Here is a 20,704-nt window from a genome sequence, read left to right as displayed (position 1 = left end):
AAGTTTCTGTGTTGGGGGAAGGTTTTTTGGGTGTGGAGTATTTTCATGAGTTGTGGGACTGCTTTGCATTATGTCTGGCTGTTCTGAAGCTAGTCTGGGTGATATAAGGTGTGTCTGGTTTTGTGGAGTAGTATGGGTTTCATGGGGTTAGATTTCATGCTGTGGAGTGAATCTGGGTGATATTTATGTATGCAAAGGGTTTTGTCTGAGTGTTCTCCCGCATGTCAGACTTGTGCTAAGAGGCGAGTCTTCATACTGGCAAGCAGGTGTTTTATGGAGGGGAGCTATTCTGGTGCTGAGGGGTAGACATGTGTGCCATAAGATGATGCCTGTTATTATGTAACACATTCAAGTGATGAGTGCTATGTCTGTGAGGTTGAGTTTTTTTAATTGTATGTGCACTGTCCAGCATTTCTCCGTTCTGTGAAGCTAGTCTTTTTGTTGTTGAGGCCAAAAAGGTGTTTGTGGGGACAGTGTGACTGTTGTGTAATGAATTCATATATTAGACGGCATGTCTATTTATTGTGGGTATTAACTCTGTGTTATTGGGTCAGTCTAGGTCATGTGTTATGGGTGAGTCTGGATGTTATGAGGCATAACAGTACACTCTGGGGTTTTCTGCACTTTGTTCATTGTTTCTATGCGCTGTGTGAAAAGTCTTGATGTTGTGAAAGCAAAAAGATGCTTTTTGTGGCCAGTCTGTAAGTTGTGAGAAGTCTCTTGGCTGTGGGCCATTATTATGTATTGTAGGACAAGTCTGGGTTGCCAGGCAAGTCTGATTGTTGGAAAGTGCTTGAGTGATATGTGATGTTTCTGGTTATGTGGGGCATGTCTGGGTGTTGTGGGGTAGGTCTAGGTATTTGGGGTAAATCTAGCTGTCACAGGTGAACCTGAGCATTATGAAATGAGTGTAAATGTTACAGGGGATATCTGTTATTTGTGTGTTTCTCTTCTGTGTGTTATCCAACATTTCTACGTGGTCTAAAGCATGTCTTCATGTTACTGAGGCAAGTAACTGCAGAGTCAGTCTATGTTATTAGGAAGGTTTGTGTATTATGGAGCATGCTACGTGGTGTAAGGCAGGGGCCCCCACCCCCTGGGCTATGGACCCATACCACTCCATGGCCTGTTAGGAACTAGCCCACATAGTAGGAGGTGAGCAGTGAGTGAGCAAGCATTACCACCTGAGCTCTAAGTCCTGTCACATCAGCGATAACATTAGATTCTCATAAGAGTGTGAACCCTATTGTGAATTGTGCATGAGAGGGATCAAGATTGCGCACTCCTTCTGAGAATCTAATGCCTGATGATGTGAGGTGGAACAGCTTCATCCCAAAACCACCCCTCCACCTCACCCACAGACCGTGGAAAAACTGTCTTCCACGAAAATGGTCCCTGGTGCCAAAAAGGTTGGGGACTGCTGGTGTCAGGCATACCCTGGTGTTGCAAGGCATGTATTCTTATTGTGGTGCATTTTGGTGTTGTGCAGGGACATTCTGGGTGTTGTGTGGCAAATCTGGGTGTTATAGGTGCGTATCTTGGTGCTGCAGGACTTGGTTGTGTATTTTTCAGCATTTGTGTGTGTTCTTAAGAAACTGTCAGTGTTGTAGAGACAAGCAAACATTTTGGGGTCTTTGTATGTATTGTGTGGATAGTCTTGTCTAGTTGTTATGGGACAAATCAGACTATTACAGGTCAAGTCTGGCTACTGCAGTGTAACTCTGGTGACAAGGGGCAATTAGGGTTAGGTGGGGGTAGATCCTGATGCCATGTGTTAGTCTGAGTGTCTCAGGGTGAATCTGTATCAGTGTGTTGCAGTGAGATTGTGTGATGTGAAGTGACTTTGGGTGTTGTAGGGCATGTCTATGCATCGTGGGGTTTTATGCATGTTTTGCTCAGCATTTCTGTGTGCTCTCAGCTAAATGTTGGTGTTATGAAATCAAAAACCTGTTTTTCAGAACCAGTCTTCGTTGTCTGGAAATTCTATATATTATGGGACATGTCCATGTATTTTGAGGAAGTCCTGGGTGTCATGAGGTAAGTTCACTTGTCCCCAAAATACATGGACATGTCCCGTACTACATATAATGTTGTGATTCTGTGTGGCTTGGATAAGTCAGCATGTGTTACAACAAGCCTTCTTATTGTGAATCATATCTGTAAGTTATAGGAAGTATCTGTAAATTATAGGAAGTGTTGTAAAGCAAGAAAGTGTCTTGTGGGATCAGTTGTTATGTTGTAGGAAGGGTTTATATATGTGGGGTTATGTCCATATACTGTGGCTCCTATTAGGGTGTTCTGGAGCTAGTCTGGGTTGTGGGTGGGCGCATTCTAGGTGTGACATGATGAATCTCTATGTTTCAGATGCGTCTTGGAGTTATAGGAGAAGGCTAGTTGAAGTGGGATATATCTATGCCTTGTTGAGTCTATGTGTATTTTCGAGCATTTCTTCTGATATTAAGCTAAGTTTTGAAAAGACAAGGAAGTGTTTTATGGATGTTTGTGCGTTAAAAGTAGAGTCTGGTTATTTCCATGTGTTGTAAGGCATGTCCATGCCTTGTGGTTTTATCCATGCATTGTGAAACATATCCATGGATTGGCAGACTAATCTGGGAGATGAGTCTTTATGATGTAAAATGGATCTGGGTGTTTCCGGGCAAGTCTAGGTCTTGTCCAGGAAGCCTATGTGTTGCAGAACATAGCTGCACATTGTGTTTCTCTGTGTGAGGACCATATTTGTGGGATGCATTGCTGTGAGGGAAGTTGTGGCAGGAAGAGGCTATTTTGTGTGGCTAGTCTGTGTGTTAAAAAGAGAGACTGGCCAGGTGAAGTGGCTCATGCTGATAATCCCAGCACTTTCAGAGGCCAAGGTGGGTGGATCACGACATCAGGAGATTGAGACAATCCTGGCCAACATGGTGAAACCCTGTCTCTACTAAAAATATAAAAATTAGCTGGGGGTGATGTTGTGTGCCTATAATCCCAGCTACTCGGGAGGCTGAGGCATGAGAATCACTTGAACTCAGGAGACAGAAGTTGCAGTGAGCACTGCATTCTAGCCTGGTGACAGAGTGAGATTTCATCACCCTCTCCTCAAAAAAAAAAAAAAAAAAAAAGACAGAGAGAGAGACTGAGGCTGGGCATGGTGGCTCATGCCTGTAATCCCAGCACTTTGGGAGACTAAGGCGGGTTGATCACCTAAGCCAGATCAAGAGTTCAAAACCAGCCTGGCCAATATGGTGAAACCTGGTCCCTACTAAAAGTACCAAAATTAGCTGAGTGTGGTGGCGCATGCCTGTAGTCCCACCTACTGGGGAGGTTGAGGCAGGAGAATCGCTTGAACCTGGGAGGTAGAGGTTGTGGTGAGCCGAGATTGTGCCACTGCACTCCAGCCAAGGTAGTGACAGACAGAGACTTCATCTCAAAAAAAAAAAAAAAAAAAGAGACACTGTTTATGGGGTATTGCCATGTATTTTGAGGCAATTGTCTGGTGACTGTGAGTCAAGTCTGGGTGATATGGGGTATGTCTAAGTGTTGTACAGCAAGTCTGTGTGTTATGAAATATATATGCACATTTTGAAATATTTTAATTTGTGTTGTCCAACAGGTTTGTATTTTATGGAGCAAATCTTAGTGTCGTATAGGCAAGACAGTATTTTGCTGGACCAGTATTTATGTCATGGGGATAATGTATGTGTCATGTCCTGGTTTCTTGTCTGTTAATTGTAGTCAAGTTTATGTGGTGCAATGCCATCCTGCATATTGGAGAAGGCTATGGTTTGTGGATTGTTTCTAGAGATTTTAAATTGAGTTATTTGTGTTGTGGAGCCAATGTGATGTCCTGGGGTGAGTATGTGTATTGTAGAGCACATATGTGTGTATGATAGGGTGCATTTGGTTACACTGAGATGAGCCTTTGCATAAATGAGTTTCTGTTTCATCGATATGTTGTGCATTGTAGTGTGTCTAGGTGTTGTGTGATAAGTCTAGGTGTTATGCAGAGACCTATATGATAGATGCTTCTCGGCATTGTAGAATAGGTGCAGTCAGGGTGGGTGTGGTGGCTCAAGCCTGTAATCCCAGCACTTTGGGAGGCTGATGCAGGTATATTACCTGAGGCAGGAGTTCAAGACTAGCCTGGCTTACATGGCGAAACCCCGTCTCTACTAAAAATACAAAAATTAGCTGGGTATGGTAGGGGGTGCCTGTAATCCCAGCTACTCACGAGGTTGAGGCAGGAGAATTGCTTGAACCCGAGAGGCGGAGGTCGCAGTGAGCTGAGATCACACCACTGCACTCCACCTGGGAGGTGGAGGTTGCAGTGAGCTGAGATGGCACCACTGCACTCCACCATGGGCAACAAGAGCGAGACTCTGTCTCAAAAAAAGAAAAAAAATAGGTGCCGTCAATACAGGTGTTATAGGAAAAGAGTGGTGAAAGTATTCATTGTGATGTGAAGCTGTGCATTATGAGGGATATTCTATGCGTTGTGGGTTGATTCTAGTTGCTTTAGATTGAGTCTTACTTACCTTTATGGTCCATTTCCACGTGGAGTAATGACAACAATGACAACCTGATCAGCTAACATCAATAACACTACCAAGCATTGTTCTAAACACTAACTCTTTACCAAGCATTGTTCTAAACACTTTGTAGGCAGTAACTTATTTATTCTTCTTAACAGCCATAAGAGATAGGTACCACTATTTACAATATTATTCCTAATAAATAGCTGAGGGTCGGGCGCAGTGGCTCAAGCTTGTAATCCCAGCACTTTGGGAGGCCGAGGCGGGCAGATGATGAGGTCAGGAGTTCAAGACTAGCCTGTCCAGTATGGTGAAACCCCGTCTCTACTAAAAATACAAAAATTAGCCTGGCATGGTGGCGCAGGCCTGTGGTCTCAGCTACTCGGGAGGCTGAGGCAAGAGAATCTCTTGAACTCAGGAGGCAGAGGTTGCAGTGAGCCAACATTGCATCACTGCATTCAGCCTGGGTGTCAGAGTGAGACTCCGTCTCAAAACAAAAACAAAAACAAAAACAAAAAACAGTTGAACTCTCTAGGGCACAGAGAGTTCAAGAAACCTTTCCTTTCCAAGATCACACAATTAGTAAGTGATACATGTGGGATTGGAACCCAGGCAGTCTGAGACCTGAGCATCAGCTTTTCACCGTTGTATAACAAGCTTTATATTATGTGGATTGAGACTTGATGAGTTGAGGCTAGTCTTTGTCGTGTGCCAGTCTGGGCACTGTGTGGTAGGTTTTAGCATTGTGGGCCTGGGTTTGCTTTCTGGGAGTCTGGGTGTTTTAGTGCAAGTCTGCATGTTATGGGATGAGTTTGTGTGTCTGTTGTGATGTGACACTGTGCATTTAGGAGAGTTTTGTGTTTAAGAGGATATCTCTGCATGGTAGTACTTATCTAGGTATTACAGATACCTGTGTGGTGTGGAGCCTGGTCATATCTGTGGTAGCATTCTGAGGTAAGTGAGATTTGTGGGCAACTTAGGAGATGTGGAACATGTAATTCTTTATGGGATAAGCCTGAGATAAGTGTAAGACGAGTTGTGGAATGGGGGCTCTGTATTATAATGTGATGCTGCCAATCTTAGGAGCATGCATTTAGGAACATGTTTGTGACGAACAGGAGTATCCACATGTTGTGAAACAAAAATATGTGTATGATAGGATGTGTTTGTGTGATGTAGGGCATATCTATGAGGTTAGGATGTGTGTGTGTGTTATGTTGAGTGCCTGTGCTTTGTGGGGTAAGGCTAGGTACAACACACAGCCTGGCTTCCAGTCTGGGTATTGTGGGATGTGTTATGGAGCAAGCCTGTGCACAAATTTCTTACTTGTGATGTAATTCTGTGTGGCAAGTGACGTCTGGTGAGAGTTCTGGTCTGTTAAGTATGTTGGTACTATGGTAGGGTATCTCTGTGCTGTCGAGTGTTTCTAGATATTCTAGTGTATATATATGTATATATATATATATATATACATTTTTTTAGACGAAATCTCACTCTGTTACCCAGGCTAGAGTGCAATGGTGCGATCATGGCTCACTGCAACCTCTGCCTCCCCAGTTCAAGCAATTCTCCTGTCTCAGCTTCCTGAGTAGCTGGGACTATAGGTGCCCACCACCACACACAGCTAATTTTTGTACTTTTAGTAGAAATGGGGTTTCACCTTATTGATCAGGCTGGTGTCAAACTCCTGACCTCAGGTGATCCGCCGGCCTTGGCCTCCCAAAGTGCTGGGATTACAGACGTGAGCCACTGTGCCCGGCTGCGAATCTATATATTATATGGTAAGTCTTCGTGTTGTCAAATGATTCTAGGTATCTGGGGTAGGCCTTTTCGGCTTTAGTAGTAATGATAGTGATGGTTGTAATATAAATGAACAATTCTAATTGTCACTATGTGTCAGGCACTGGACTAAGCACTTAACAAACCTTAACGTATTTATTATTCACAACAACTCTTTGAAGTAGGTACTATTGTTATCTTTGTTTTACAATGGTGCAAGCTAAAGAACAAAGAAATATACTTACCCAAGGTGATACAATCAGCAACTGATGGGACCTTGATTCAAACCCAGTTAGTATGGGTCTAGAGGCCTTGCTGGGAATCATTACACAAGCTGTATTCTGTTGTTGTAGGCCAGAGGTGTAGCTCAATATCATGGTTAAACATGTCTGTCCATGGAAATCTTTACACTGTAGCGGCAATATGTGTGTTGTGTATCTGCCGACTGGGAAATGTTTATGTGCATTGTTGGTTTTGCACTGTAGAGTAAGTCTGTGTTATGATGCAATTCTGTGCATTGTGGAGGCAATCTGTGTGTTTACAGGCATAACTGTGAATCGAAGACACATCTAAGTGTGATAGATATGATTTAGTATGCTACAGAGTAAGTCTGTGCCCTGAAGGGCTTATCTGTACATTTAGGGTGAGTCTAGTGCTCAGTGGTGTTTGTGTGAGTTGTGAGGAAAGGATGTATATTGATGGGTGAATCTGTACATTTTGATGAATTTCTGTTCATGACTGGACATATCCTGTTTATAGGCAGCAGCTTGAACAGTGAAACTGGTCTATGTGCTTTGGGATAAACCTAAGAGTGACATAGCAAATAGTTTCATATATTTTGGGATACATGTTTGTATTGTATAGGCACTGTAAGAACTGTTTTTTGTGTATGAAATAAATCTGTATGGCAAATGTGTGCTCTGACATTTCTGAGCACCATGGGGTTAGAGTGTTATGCTGTGGGATGTGTTTCTATGCTGTGAGTTGCAACAGTATTGTGGGATGAGTGAGGGTATTGTGGATCACATCTGTGACTGTGCCCAAAAGGGTAGGTCTGAATACCTTAGAGAAAGATTAGGTGTCTCTACAGCACGAGTTTGTCTGTTGTGGAATAACTCTGTGGTAGAGCCAGTTTTTCCCGCTCTGATGCCAACCTGTGTATTGTGAGGTATGTCTATTGATCAGAGTGGGTCTGAGGAATTTCAGTTGTATTTTGATGATGCAGGGACACAGCATACATTGTGTGGTAACTCTGTTTTTGGGAAGGTCCAGATATTTTAGGGCAAATGAGTGTAGTCTGGAGCAAGTATTTGTATTATGTGGTGAGTATGTCTTCTGTGACATGAATTCGTGCATTGTAGAACAAGTTTGTGTGCTGTTACACAATTCTGTGCATCAAGGAGTGATATATGTTGTAAGATGTCTTGTTGCATTTCTGTGTGGCGGGGTAAGCTTGTCTGAAAGCTATAGGGAGAGTCTCTGTAGTATGGATTTAGTCTGCTTTGTGGGGTGAGTCTATGTGCTCTGGGGAGTGTCTGTGTAGTGTTGGGCAAGTCTCTGTGCTGTGGGGTCTGTGGCCTGGGGTGCTTGTCTGCACACAATGGGGTGAGTCTGTCCGTTGTGGGAGTCTTTGTGTCATGATGCGGGTCTTCAAGCTGTCTCATGAGTCTGTTCTTGCGGAAAGTCTGTTTCATTGGCAAGAGTCCCTGTGCTCTAGGATGCGTCTATGATCTGTGGTGAGAGTGTATGATGTCAGGGGAGTCTGTGTGCACTGGGGAGAGTCTGTTTGCTGTAGGAAAAAGCTGTGTGCTCTGGAGACAGTCTGTGTGCTGTGGAGTGAGTCTATTGGCCTTGAGAATGTGTCTTGTGGGGGAAGCCGTGCTCTATGGGGTAAGTCTGTAGGCTTTGTGTTTCCTAGAAAGTGTTTGTGTGATGTGGGAACAGTATGTGATGTTGGGATTGTTTGTGTGCCATAGTGGAGTCCTTATGGAGGGCAAGTCTGTGTCATGCTGGGTGCATCAGTGCACCTTAGGTGAGTCTCTGCTTTAAGGAGAATATAGGTGCCTTTGAGAGAGTCTGTTGATACAGGGAATGGGAGTGTCTGTGTGCTCTGGGGAAAGTCTTTTTGCTGTGGTGCTTGTCGGTGTGCCTTTGGGTATGTCTGTGTGCTGGAAGGCAAGTCTGTGTACTGTGACAAGAGTCTGTGAGCTGTGGGGATAAATGTGTGTTTGTGTTACCTGGCCATTGTGTGCATTACAGGGTGAGTTTGTACACTGCGGACACAAGTCTGCTTCCAGGGAAGTCTCCCTTAGTATCTACAAATAATAATAGACAACACTTACATAATGGTTACTATGTGCTGGATACTGTTCTAAACATGCTGTCATCATCCTCATTTTACATCTGAGGAAACTGAAGAGATTTAAGTAGCTGTCCTACAGTTATGCAACTAGCAAGCAGCAGAAGTCTGAAACCAGGCAGTCTGTTTCCTGTTCTCACACTGTTATGATTTCCCTCGGGGCCCTGAGGGCATCGGTGTCCTCAAGCCTTAGAATGACTTCGTGGTCACTGGTGAGCATGTAGAAAGCAGTTAATTTGGGAGGAAAGAAAGGGAGTGGCTAAAAACCTTCCAAGCTTTATTAAAAAAAAAAATTAATGCTCTATATACAATAACGATGGCAGTTTAGCTCAGAAAAATTGACGTCATGTCTGCCAAATAACTCCAGCCACTGCAGCCCTCAGGATCCCTCCCCCGGCCCCCCGCAGCCGCATTCTGCTACTGCAGTGGAGCAATTGCGCATGCCCTGGCGAGCTGCCATTGCCAGGGAAACCAGCCTCCTCATAAACAAAACACAGCCTAATGCGGCAAGTCAGGAAACTACTGGGACTGAGGCTGTGAACCAAAGGAACCCCTTGCAATAACCGCTGGCTAGGCAGCCTCCCACTCACGTGCCATCCTCCACCCCCACCCCTTTTTTTTCCAGAATCAGTAAAGCTAGAGGCCCGGGCCAGAAGTCAATAGAGAAAGAAAGCTTCGTTGGGGGCGAGAGAAAGCGTTGGTAATGGGTAGCAAGTGATTTTACTTGTCAGATCTCTCTGGGCAATATTTAACCCATCTCCTACACTAAAAAACTCCTTGCTTTATAGCTCGAGCCTTACATCTGCAGTGAAAAGAGGTGGACCACTGGGGTGTGTCCCTATCTAGAAGAGATAGTGGCAGTGGTAGTATATGAATTAGGACTCACCCTAGCTTCTTTAAATCCCTACATCAGTCTACTGTCAGCAACAGGCTGGCAAACATTATTTACTTCAACTCCTCACACATTTCTTCTATTTCCCTCTTATATCATTCTAGAAAATTCCAGAAACTGAGTCCAGGAAACTTAACTCTTTGAGTATCTAAGGAGGAAAAAAAAAAGAGGTTGAAGGAGAAACTTTAACCCTGGGGGCATTTTGTAAACATACAATTGGCATATCAGGTGCCCAAGAGGAATAGCACACCTCAAACAGTGGTTTCATATATTTGGATTCCTTAATTTTAATTTGTATCAAGCATGTGACAAACATATTTAAAATGAAAAAACAAAATGCTGTTTAAAAACCACTTCCCTAATCTGCATGTGCCTAGGATTTTTGAAAGACACAAGCACAAATATGGTGCTCTAGTATGCTGTCAGAAGCTGCAAGAAGGTAGGAGTACTATTGCGAAATGTAACCATCTTGGGTAAAGAAAATGGCCGACCTGTGTAAAGCTACACCCTATCTAATGGAAGAACAGTTGTGGCGTTGGATTTTTCAATAAGTGATGCTGAAACAATTGGTGACCTATTAGAGGAAAACATATTAATTCCTTCCGTATATCATAAATCAAAATGAATTATAGGAGGATTAAAGAGTTAACTGCAAAAAATGAAGCAATTAAATAATTAGGAAAAATACAGGTGAATACACTAATCAAAGGAAAGAAAAAAAATCACAACACTTAAAATGGTCAGATATGGAAATCTAACATGTTAAACTATAACATATTAAAAAATCACAACTACAAATGATAAAAATCAATAGGTAAACAATGGCTAGAAAATAATATTTCTACCACATATAATAAATGAACTGGGTGAGAGGTGTTTTGAAGAAGAAACCTTAAACTGGTTCATACCATTTGATCCAGGAATTCCACGTCTACGAATTTATCCTAGGGGGGAGAAAACCAGAAAAGCACACAGATATTTATATGGAAAGATATTCCTTCAGTTATTTATAACAGCAAAAATAATGCAAATATAAACATTCAATAATCAGACATTTAGTGGGACATCTAAACTATAGAAAATTATACATCCACATAATATCACATTCTTGTGGAATATTTTAAAATATGGAGAATTCCTCCCAATATATATTTAATGGATAAAACAGGCTAAAAATTGTATGTACATGTGATCTTCATTTTGTATAATATATCTATTTCTATGCATTTATTTGCATATATTCAGAGTAAAGAGATTGACAGTAATTAGATTAGTAGTGATTATATCTAAGTTATGGGATTGTGGGTAATTTTTATAGTCATCTTTAAATTATTCAAAATTTTCTACAAGAACTATGATATTTTTATAATAAAGGGGAAAGCATCATTTTTAAACGTTTTATTAAGTGTATAAAAACACATGAAGCACAGAGAGGAAGGTGTAGACTCAAAGACAAAATACCAATATACACCAGTAGAGGATCATGCAAAATGAACTCATTATGTACTACAGAAAGAGTATAGCATTATTTGCATGCCAGTATGTATAGAATTTCTTATACAAGATGGAGTCCTGGCAAATTTTCTTCGCCACACCAGAGAATGGTCACATGTCCCTGGATGCGTCAGTCACTCTCTTTGCCGCAGTGCTCTGTTCAACACCCCCTCCCTTTGCCTCCGGTATGTTCTCTCCCTTTCCCTCTGCAAAACATGCTACCAGCAGACATGTTCAACTTGGGAAAATGACCCATTCTGTGGACTTTCTTTTAAGCTTTTTCATTCTTCTTTTTCCTCCTTGATTGCTGCTGCGTTGTCATCTAACTCAAAAACCAATCTACCTATCTATCTGTCATTTTTCTTTTCCTTCCATTCAAGTGTCAATCTGAATTTCAAAGAAATAAACCACCACGTCACTTTTTTTTTTCTGGCAGAAACGAACTACAAAAGCATAGACATTTTCAGAAATGTTTCAAAAACAAACATTAAAGCTTTGTTGATAAGAATCCCTGCTATCCTTCTTACATCCCTTTAAAATAAAAGAAGCACTGAGAACATTCTGTCTTTACTGTATAAATCACTATCCACAAATATAAATAAATTTTTTCCTATGAAGGCACGATCACAATATTCATTATTACTTTTTCATGATTTTTTCATCCTAAAGCCAAATTTTAATGTTTCTCATTGAGTACATGTTCATATCTCACATGAAGCAATCGATCTGAACGTTATTACAAACTGCCCCCTCCTCATTTTCTCTCTAGTACAGACATTCAGTCACACATCTTTCTTAATTCTAAAAAATGACGCATCATATCCTTTTCTCCATTGCAAAATAATATTGTTCTTATGCTCTCCCAGCACTCAGAAAATAAACCAGATTTGAGAACATCTTGAATCATAACCCATTTCATCATATCAAATCCAAATATCTTAAAGCTGAGGTACAAATCTGAAAGCAATTTTCCAATTTAGTAACTTCATCATTAAATCTTATTTTAGGAAACATCTTACAAGAATCACGAGGGGAAAGTTTCTACATTTCCTCCTAGCAACTCCATGATTTAAGAAACAAGCTTTAAACTAGAAAAATGACCAGGAAATATTTAGAATTAAATTAATCCATTCCCCAGTGCTGCTGATTAGAAGCAGATTCCTACACAGTTTTGCATTATTCTACTCCATCAAAACACATCACTTGCTTAGAAATCTTAGTCTGGTTATCTATTTTACAAAATATTTCTCAGCTACTTACCCGTGGCATGCAGTCTTTCCACCAGCTCTGAGGCTGTCGCACTGAAGGAGTGGGGGCAAACAGCAGCGCAACAGCCACTTGGAAATGAGATGTGCTCTGAAAAAGGGATTATCCCTATGGAAAGAAATGAAATGCCTTGAGATTATTCTCAAGAATTCTCCAAAAATATGAAATCATACTAAACATTATATGCTAAAATGTGCATGCTCATCAAAGGGCAGATTTTAATAGCTAAACCTCTAATCCAAAGCATACTTAAGTTGCCTTGATTTCCAGAGGAACCCCTACAAGACTATGAGCTTTTGGCTCTCCCGTCTCCTAGCAACAGTCTCATTAACTTTTTTTTTTTTCCTGCAGTGGTCCTACTAGGCATCAGAGAACACTGACAAGGTCTAGTCTTTGAGGATGAACATTACCATTTTGTTGTTCAATATGCGTTTTCCCCCAGGCAAGTAATAAGGAAAGTTAGAAATTCAAAGTCTCCAGAAGAAGATTTCTGATTCAAATGACATTCCACAGTGAAAAGCAGAAATTGTTCTGGTCCCCTCACTTGGTACAATGCTGCCGCTAGAACCCTGTTCTAATATAAATGTGCTCAATGCTACCAAACTATACAGTTAAAATAAAGTGGAAATTTTTTGTTACATAATTTTTCCTACAATAAAAAGGAGAGGAAGAACGATTCATTCCCCCCCGGCAAATACATGTTGTACAACAAAATGAAATATTACCACAGTCAAAATATGGTGCTGGGAACAGGGATTATAAAAGTGAATAAAAAATAGTCCATCCTCTCTCCAAAAATTCATAATGTGATAATATGCACATGCTGCAAAATAGAAGTATTTTGTCAAAGTTATTCTTTTTTCATCAGTTTTGGGTAACATTATCATTAGAATTGATGCATAATCTGCCCAAAAATACTGGACTCCCAATGGGTAAGGAAATACATATTTAATTTTAAAATATGTAAACATATATTCATATATCTCAACTGATCATGCACACTTTACAGTGTAGCTTTTATAAAATGTTCACTTCTATTTTCACAAATTTATTCATGTCAGAACAACTTGACAACATTACATCATTACATAAACTAATTTTAAAACTAATTTAATTTTTGCCAGGTAGGAAATATGTGGCAATCCAGTCCTATACCTTATAATAAAAAAGATCAGTACCTTTATTATGTATTTATTATGGGTCAGGCACTTTTCTACGTACCAAGTGATGAACCTGAAAAGATTGTTATCATCACATTGCACAGCTGAAGAAACTGAAGAGATTAAGTAACAGAACAAGGACACCAACCTTTCTTTTCTAAAGCTCAAGCTCCTCATCATGACCTCATTGAATCTCAAACATCAGAGTTCTTATAAATCACCTGGAGTGTTAATTTTTTTAAATGAGGACTAAAGGGACTTATTCCCAAGTATTCTGTTTTAGCAGGCTAGGGGCAAGCACAGAAATCTGTATTTTTTTAACAAACGTCATCATTTGATTCTGACCAGAAAACCTAAATATAATCTTTGTTATTGGTAATGTTACTGGAGAAGTAAATTCTAAAACTATCTCTCTCTCTTGCTCTCTCTCTCTCTCTCTCTCTCTCTCACACACACACACACACACACACACACACACACCCCACATGCGTATATACTGCATGGTTAGAACAGATGATTAAATGAATTTTTCTTTGGAACCAGAGTTCTCACTATAGAAGAAAGGAGATAGAAATATGAATCTGAGAAAGTTAAGAGAATCCTGAAGAAACCTGTGGTAATGAATTCAAATTGGAAGTTTTAGTATGAACTCATGATTTCCTAAGACAAACCTTGCTAGGTCTGTCCACAGAAAGGAGGTAATGACACCCCAGTAGCAATTAATATGACACACCAGCAGCAATGAGTACATCTAATGCCCAGGTATTAGTTTCTAAATACAGTTACCTACTAAAAGAAACCAAGATTTATTGGAAAAATAGCTGACGCTATATATGGGCAGATAAAATACAAGTGAGCTTGAAGTATCTTGTATGATAAAGCCAAAAAGCACTTGAAGACTGATGAGAACATATCAAAGTGACACAGGAGATGGCTTGAAAGGGTTCTCACTGGCGACGTCTGCTACGATTTTAACATCAAAAGGAATAATGATGGTTATTGACTGTAAAACCTAGAATAGAAAGAATCCATGAGCCCATAGTGATATAGTAAAAAAAGAAAAAGAGCTAATGGAGAGGGAAACTGCTTTTTTTCTAAAAAATAACACTTTGTATATTTGTAAAGAATGACAGAATCTGTCACTGACCATTTAGAAACCATTAGTATAGGCCAATCATGGTGGCTTATGCCTGTCATCCCAGCACTTTGGGAAAGCGAGGCAGGTGGCTTTCCTCAGGTCAGGAGTTCGAGACCAGCCTGGCCAACATGGTGAAGCCCCGTCTCTACTAAAATACAAAAATTAGCTGGGTGTGGTGGCACTCACCCATAATCCCAGCTACTTGGGAGGTTGAGGCAGGAGAATCACTTGAACCTGGGAGGCAGAGTTTGCAGTGAGCCGAGACCATGCCACTGTACTCCATTCTGGGTGATGGAACAAGACTCCATCTCAAAAAAAAAAAAAAAAAAAAAAAAAAAAAAAAAAAAAAAAAAAAAAAGGAAAGAATGAAAAAAGGAAACCATCAGTATAATAAGAGATTTAGCCAAGAGTCATCAATGCCTACCAAAACCATGAGATGAAACGTTGGGGAAGAGAATATTATCACTCCTAGGCTACTAATTAAATATAAAAAAGAAAACTCTGCATTTTCTTTCTTTTTTTGAGACAGAGTCTCGCTCTGTCACCCAGGTTGGAGTGCAGTGGTGCAGTCTCGGCACTGCAACTTCTGCCTCCCAGGTGCAAGCAATTCTCCTGCCTCAGCCTCCCAAGTATCTGGGATTACAGGCACAGGCCACCATGCCTGGCTAATCTTTGTATTTTTAGTAGAGACGGGTTTCACCATGTTGGTCAGGCTGGTGTCGAACTCCTGACCTGAGGAGATCCACCTGCCTCGGCCTACCAAAGTGCTGGGATTACAGGCATGAGCCACCACGCCCTGCCAAAAATGTACTTTTCAATGGAGAGATTTGGCATACCCCTGCCTTAACCGATTAAACTTCATGTCACAAATAATAGCACAAACTGAAATGTACCTCTTGATGTGATGAAATGGGAAGCACACATCATCTATTTAAGTACTAGCCAAAAATATTTTATCTGAAGAATCAAGCATTAAACCCAGATTGTGGAATAATCTAGAAGACAGCTGGCCCGAACCCATCAAACTGTCATTGTCGTATTTTTTTTTTTTTTTTTTTTTGAGACGGAGTTTCGCTCTTGTTGCCCAGGCTGGAGTGCAATGGCGCGATCTTGGCTCACCGCAACTTCCGCCTCCTGGGTTCAGGCAATTCTCCTGCCTCAGCCTCCCGAATAGTTGGGATTACAGGCATGCACCACCATGCCCGCTGATTTTTTGTATTTTTAGTAGAGACGGGGTTTCACCATGTTGACCAGGATGGTCTTGATCTCTTGACCTCGTGATCCACCCGCCTCGGCCTCCCAAAGTGCTGGGATTACAGGTGTGAGCCACCGCGCCCGGCCCATTGTCGTGTTTTTAAAATGTGTGTGGGGAGAAAGTGGCAGGGAAAGTATCCTACATTAATGAAGATTAAAAAGATACAACTACCAAATGCAGTATAGCAATAGGTTAATCACTGGTAAGTCTAGGTCAACTATACACAGTGGTTCACTGTGTTATTTTTAGAGCTTTTCTGTAGGCTTGAAGTATTTTAAATGAAAAAAAAAAAAAATTATTGGCCAGGCATGGTGGCTCACGCCTGTAATCCAGGCACTTTGGGAGGCTGAGGTGGGTGGATCACATAAGTCAGGAGTTCAAGACCAGCCTGGCCAACGTGATGAAATCCATCTCTGCTAAAAATACAAAAACTAGGGCTGGACGCAGTAGCTCACGCCTGTAATCCCAGCACTATGGGAGGCTGAGATGGGTGGATCAGCTGAGGTCAGGCGTTCCAGACCAGCCTGACTGATATGGTGAAACCCCGTCTCTACTAAAAAATACAAAAATTAACAGGGCGTGGTGGCAGGGGCCTGTAGTCCCAGCTACTCGGGAGGCTGAGACAGGAGAATTGCTTGTACCTGGGAGATGGAGGTTGCAGTGAGCCGAGATCATGCCACTGCACTCCAGTCTGGGCCACAGAACCCGGGAGACAGAGGTTGCAGTGAGCTGAGATTGCACCACTGCACTCCAGCCTGGGCGACAGAGTGAGACCCTGTCTCAAGAGAAAAAAAAAGAAAGAAAAAGAAATTATTAAAAGGTAAATTCAGAAAATAAAGAAGAAAATACTTTCAGAAAAAGAATTATTGCACAATAATTATAAGTTAAAATTCATATACATTTTGGAATTAATCATAGTCTAAGTTAGTGAAAGAACTTTCCATCCTGACCAATTGGAGGATGAATACAACTGGTCTTCCATATCCGCGAGTTCTGCATCTGTGAATTCAAAATTGAAAAAAAATATATTTTTAATTCATCTGTACGGGACATACATAGAATTTTTTCTGTGTCATTATTCCCTAAGTAATACAACACAGGGATACCTCATTGTATTGCATGTCACTTTATTGCACTTCGCAAATCTTGCATTTTTTTTTTTTTACAAATTTAATGTTTGTGGCAAGCCTGCATCTAGCAAGGCTATTGGTGTCATTTTTCCAACAACGTGTGCTCACTTGGTGTCTCTGTCTCATTTTGGTAGTTCTTGCTATATTTCAAAATTTTTCGTTATCATTGTATCTGTTATGATGATCTGTGATTAGTGATCTTTGATGTTACTATTATAATTATTTTGGGGCGCCATAAACTGTGCCAATATAAAAGGGGAACTTAATTGAAAAATATTGTGTGTGTTATGACTGCTCTACCACCCTGCCATTTTCCAGTCTCTCTCCCTCTCTTCTAGATTTCCTATTCCCTGACACACAGCAATAATGAAATTAGGCCAATTAATAACCCAACAATGACCTTTAAATGTTCAAGTGAACGAGTCCTCACACATTTCTCACTCTAAATCTAAAGCTTAAAATGATTAACCTTAGTAAAAAAGGCAAGTGAAAAGACAGGCTGAGAGCAAGGCCCCTGGCACCAAACAGCCAAGTAGTAACTACAAAGGAAACATTCTTAAAGAAAATTAAAAGTGTTACTCTAGTGAATACATGAAAGATAAGAGAGTGAAACAGCCTTATTGTTGATACAAAGTTTGACTGGTCTGAATAGATCAAACTAGCCACAACATTCCTTTAAGCCAAATCCTAATCCAGAGCAAGGCCCTAATTCTCTTTAACTCTGTGAAGGCCCTAGCCTTCAACTCCTAGGAGGTGAGGAAGCTGCAGAAGAGAAGTTTGAAGGTAGCAAAGGTTGGTTTATAAATTTTAAGGAAAGAAGTCATCTCTATAGCATAAAAGTGCAAGGTGAAGCAGCAAGTGCTAATGGAGAAGCTGTAGCAAGTTATCCAGAAGATCTAGCTAAGGTCATTGATGAAAGTGGCTACGCTGAACAACAGATTTTCAGTTTAGATGTAACAACCTTCTATTAAAAGAAGATGTCATCTAGGACTCAAATAGCTAGAGAGAAAAAAATCAATACCTGGCTTCAAATCTTGAAATGACAGACTGGGTCTCCTGTTAGGGGTTAATGCAGCTGGTGACTTTAAATTGAAGCCAGTGCTCATTTGTCATTCTGATAACTCTAGGGCTCTGAAGAATTATGCCACATCCACTCTGCATGTGCTCTGTAAATGGAACAACAAAGCCTGGATGACATCACATCTATTTACAGCATAATTTACTGACTATTTTAAGCCGACTGTTGAAACACACTGCTCAGGAAAAATAAGATTCTTTTCAAAATATCGCTGTTCATTGACAATGCACCTGTCTACTCAAGAGCTCTGATGAAGATGTACAAGGAAATGAATGTTGTTTTCATGCCTGATAATGCAGTATCCATTTTGCAGTCCATGGATCAAGGAGGAACTTTGATTTTCAAGTCTTATAATTTAAGAAATAAATTTAATAAGTTTATAGATGCCATAGATAGTGATTCCTTTGATGAATCTGAGCAAAGTCAATTGAAAATCTTCTGGAAATAAATCACCATTCTAGAAGCCATTAAGAGTATTTGTGATTCATGGGAGGAGAATATCAGCATATTAACATGAGTTTGGAAGAATTTGATTCCAACCCTCATAAATAACTTTGAGAGGCTCAATACATCAGTGGAGGAGTTACCTGTAGATGTGGTGGAAATAACAAGAGAACTAGAATTAGAAGTAGAGCCTGGAGGTGTAACTGAATTGCTGCAATCTCATGATAAATCTTGAATGGATGAGGAGTTGCTTCTTAGAGATGAGCAAAGAAAGGGGTTCCTTGAGATAATATCTTCTCCTGGAGAAGAAGCTGTGAACATTGTTGACATTATTACATAGGTTTTAAAATATTCCATAAACTTAGTTGATAAAGCAGCTGCATGGTTTGAGAGGATTGATCCAAATTTTGAAAGAAATTTTTTTTGTTTGTTTTCTGTTTGTTTGAGATGGATCCTTGCTCTGTCACACAGGCTGGAGTACAGTGGTGTGATCTTGGCTCACTGAAATTTCTGCCTCCCGGATTCAAGCAATTCTCCTGCTTGAGCCTCCCAAGAAGCTGGGATTACAGGCGCCTGCCACCATGCCTGGCTACTTTTTTTGTGCTTTTAGTAGAGATGGGGTTTCGCCATGTTGGTCAGGCCAGTCTCAAACTCCTGACCTCGTGATCCACCCACCTTGGCTCCCAAAATGCTGGGATTACAGGCATGAGCCATGAAAGAAATTTTACTGTGGGTAAAATGCTATCAAAATAGCACCACATTGTACAAAGAAATCTTATTGTGAAAGGAAAAGCCAATGAATGTGGCAAATTTTATTTATTTATTTATTTTTTGGAAAAAAGGGTCTCCCTCTGTCACCCAGCCTGTAGTGCAGTGGCATGATCTCCACTCATTGCAACCTTCACCTCCTAGGCTCAAGCGATCCTCCAACTTCAGCCTCCTGGGTAGCTGGGACTACAGTTGCGTGCCACCACCCCTAGCTAATATATATATATATATATATATATATATATATTTTTTTTTTTTTCTTTTGTAGAGACAGGGTTTAACCATGCTGCCCAGGCTAACTCTTGAGCTCAAACGATGTGCTTGCCTTGGCCTCCCAATGTGCTGGGATTATAGATGTGAGCCACTGCACCTGGCCTCATTGTTCTTATTTTAAGAAATTGCCACAGCCACTTCACCCTCCAGTAACCACCACCCTGATCAGTCACCAGTAATCAACATTAAGGCAAGACCCACCCTCTACCAGCAAAATGATTATGACTTGCTAAAGTCTCAAATGATTGTTAGCATTTTTCTCAATAAAGTATTTTTTAAGTTATGGTATGTATTTTTTTTTTAGGCATAGTGCTATTGCACATTTAATAGACTACAGTCCAGTGAAAACATACCTTTTATATGCACTAGGAAATCAAAACAGTTGTGTGACTTGCTTTACTGTGATATTTGCTTTATTGTAATGGTGTGGATATTGAATTGAACCTGGGATATCTGCAAGTTATGCCTATGTAACAACTATTTACATGGTATTTACATTATATTAGATGTAATAAATAATCTAGAGATCACTGAAATTATACAGGAGGAAATCCTTAAGATATATGCAAACACTGCGCCATTTTATATCACAGACTTGAGCATATGCAGACTTTGGTAACCGTGGGAGGTTCTGGAACCAATCCTCCACAGATACACAGGACAACTGTATTTGTCATGTGCCATCTAGTGGTAAAGTGCTGATTTACCGCGTCTGAAAGATTTCCAATAACAATGAATTTAACAAACGACCTATTAAATATTACTATAATGTAACATTTTTGTATTATTGTGTATAAATAGAGTTAAAAGGTATTCCCCTTAATTTTCCGTATTTGTTCTTGGTTATAAAGTTTAAGGAAAGAAGCCATCTCTATAGCAATTCTAGAGATCATTGAAATTATACAGGAGGAAATCCATAGGATATATATACAGAGGGGAAAGCCTCTGCTGAGACATCCTGATAATCTTTTGCATGTTTCCATAGGCTATATAGGCAAGGCTCATCTGGAAGCTGACTTAAATCTTGGCGAAGTGGTCTGTAATTCTCCCTGGGATATGATAAATGGTCTTGTGTGGACTGTTTCTTTCTGTCTCTCTATCCTGTGGGAGGCTGCCAAAAGACAGTTCTCACCTACCTTCCT

The 20,704-nt window shown here is 40.5% G+C and overlaps 1 long non-coding RNA gene across 2 annotated transcripts in view; it reads right to left on the bottom strand.

The window, feature by feature from the left end:
• Positions 1-12,443, bottom strand: part of LOC116535263 — a 58,010-nt gene extending 45,567 nt beyond the window's left edge. Inside the window, exons 1-3 of one of the 2 annotated variants that reach the window (XR_004262123.1) lie at positions 12,311-12,432; positions 10,465-10,500; positions 6,551-8,620 (exon numbers count right to left, since the gene is read on the bottom strand). This is a non-coding gene — a long non-coding RNA (uncharacterized LOC116535263). Of the gene's footprint in view, positions 1-6,550; positions 8,621-10,464; positions 10,501-12,310 lie in introns of both variants that reach the window. The other variant, XR_004262122.1, reaches the window with a different exon arrangement.
• Positions 12,444-20,704: the final 8,261 nt, after the last annotated feature.

This window comes from Sapajus apella, unplaced genomic scaffold, assembly GCF_009761245.1.
Source record: "Sapajus apella isolate SASKATOON/1434 unplaced genomic scaffold, GSC_monkey_1.0 scaffold93, whole genome shotgun sequence".
NCBI classification, from domain to species: Eukaryota; Metazoa; Chordata; class Mammalia; order Primates; family Cebidae; genus Sapajus; species Sapajus apella.
The sequence above is the reverse complement of the archived record's forward strand: the minus strand, read 5'-3'. Positions and strand labels throughout refer to the sequence as shown.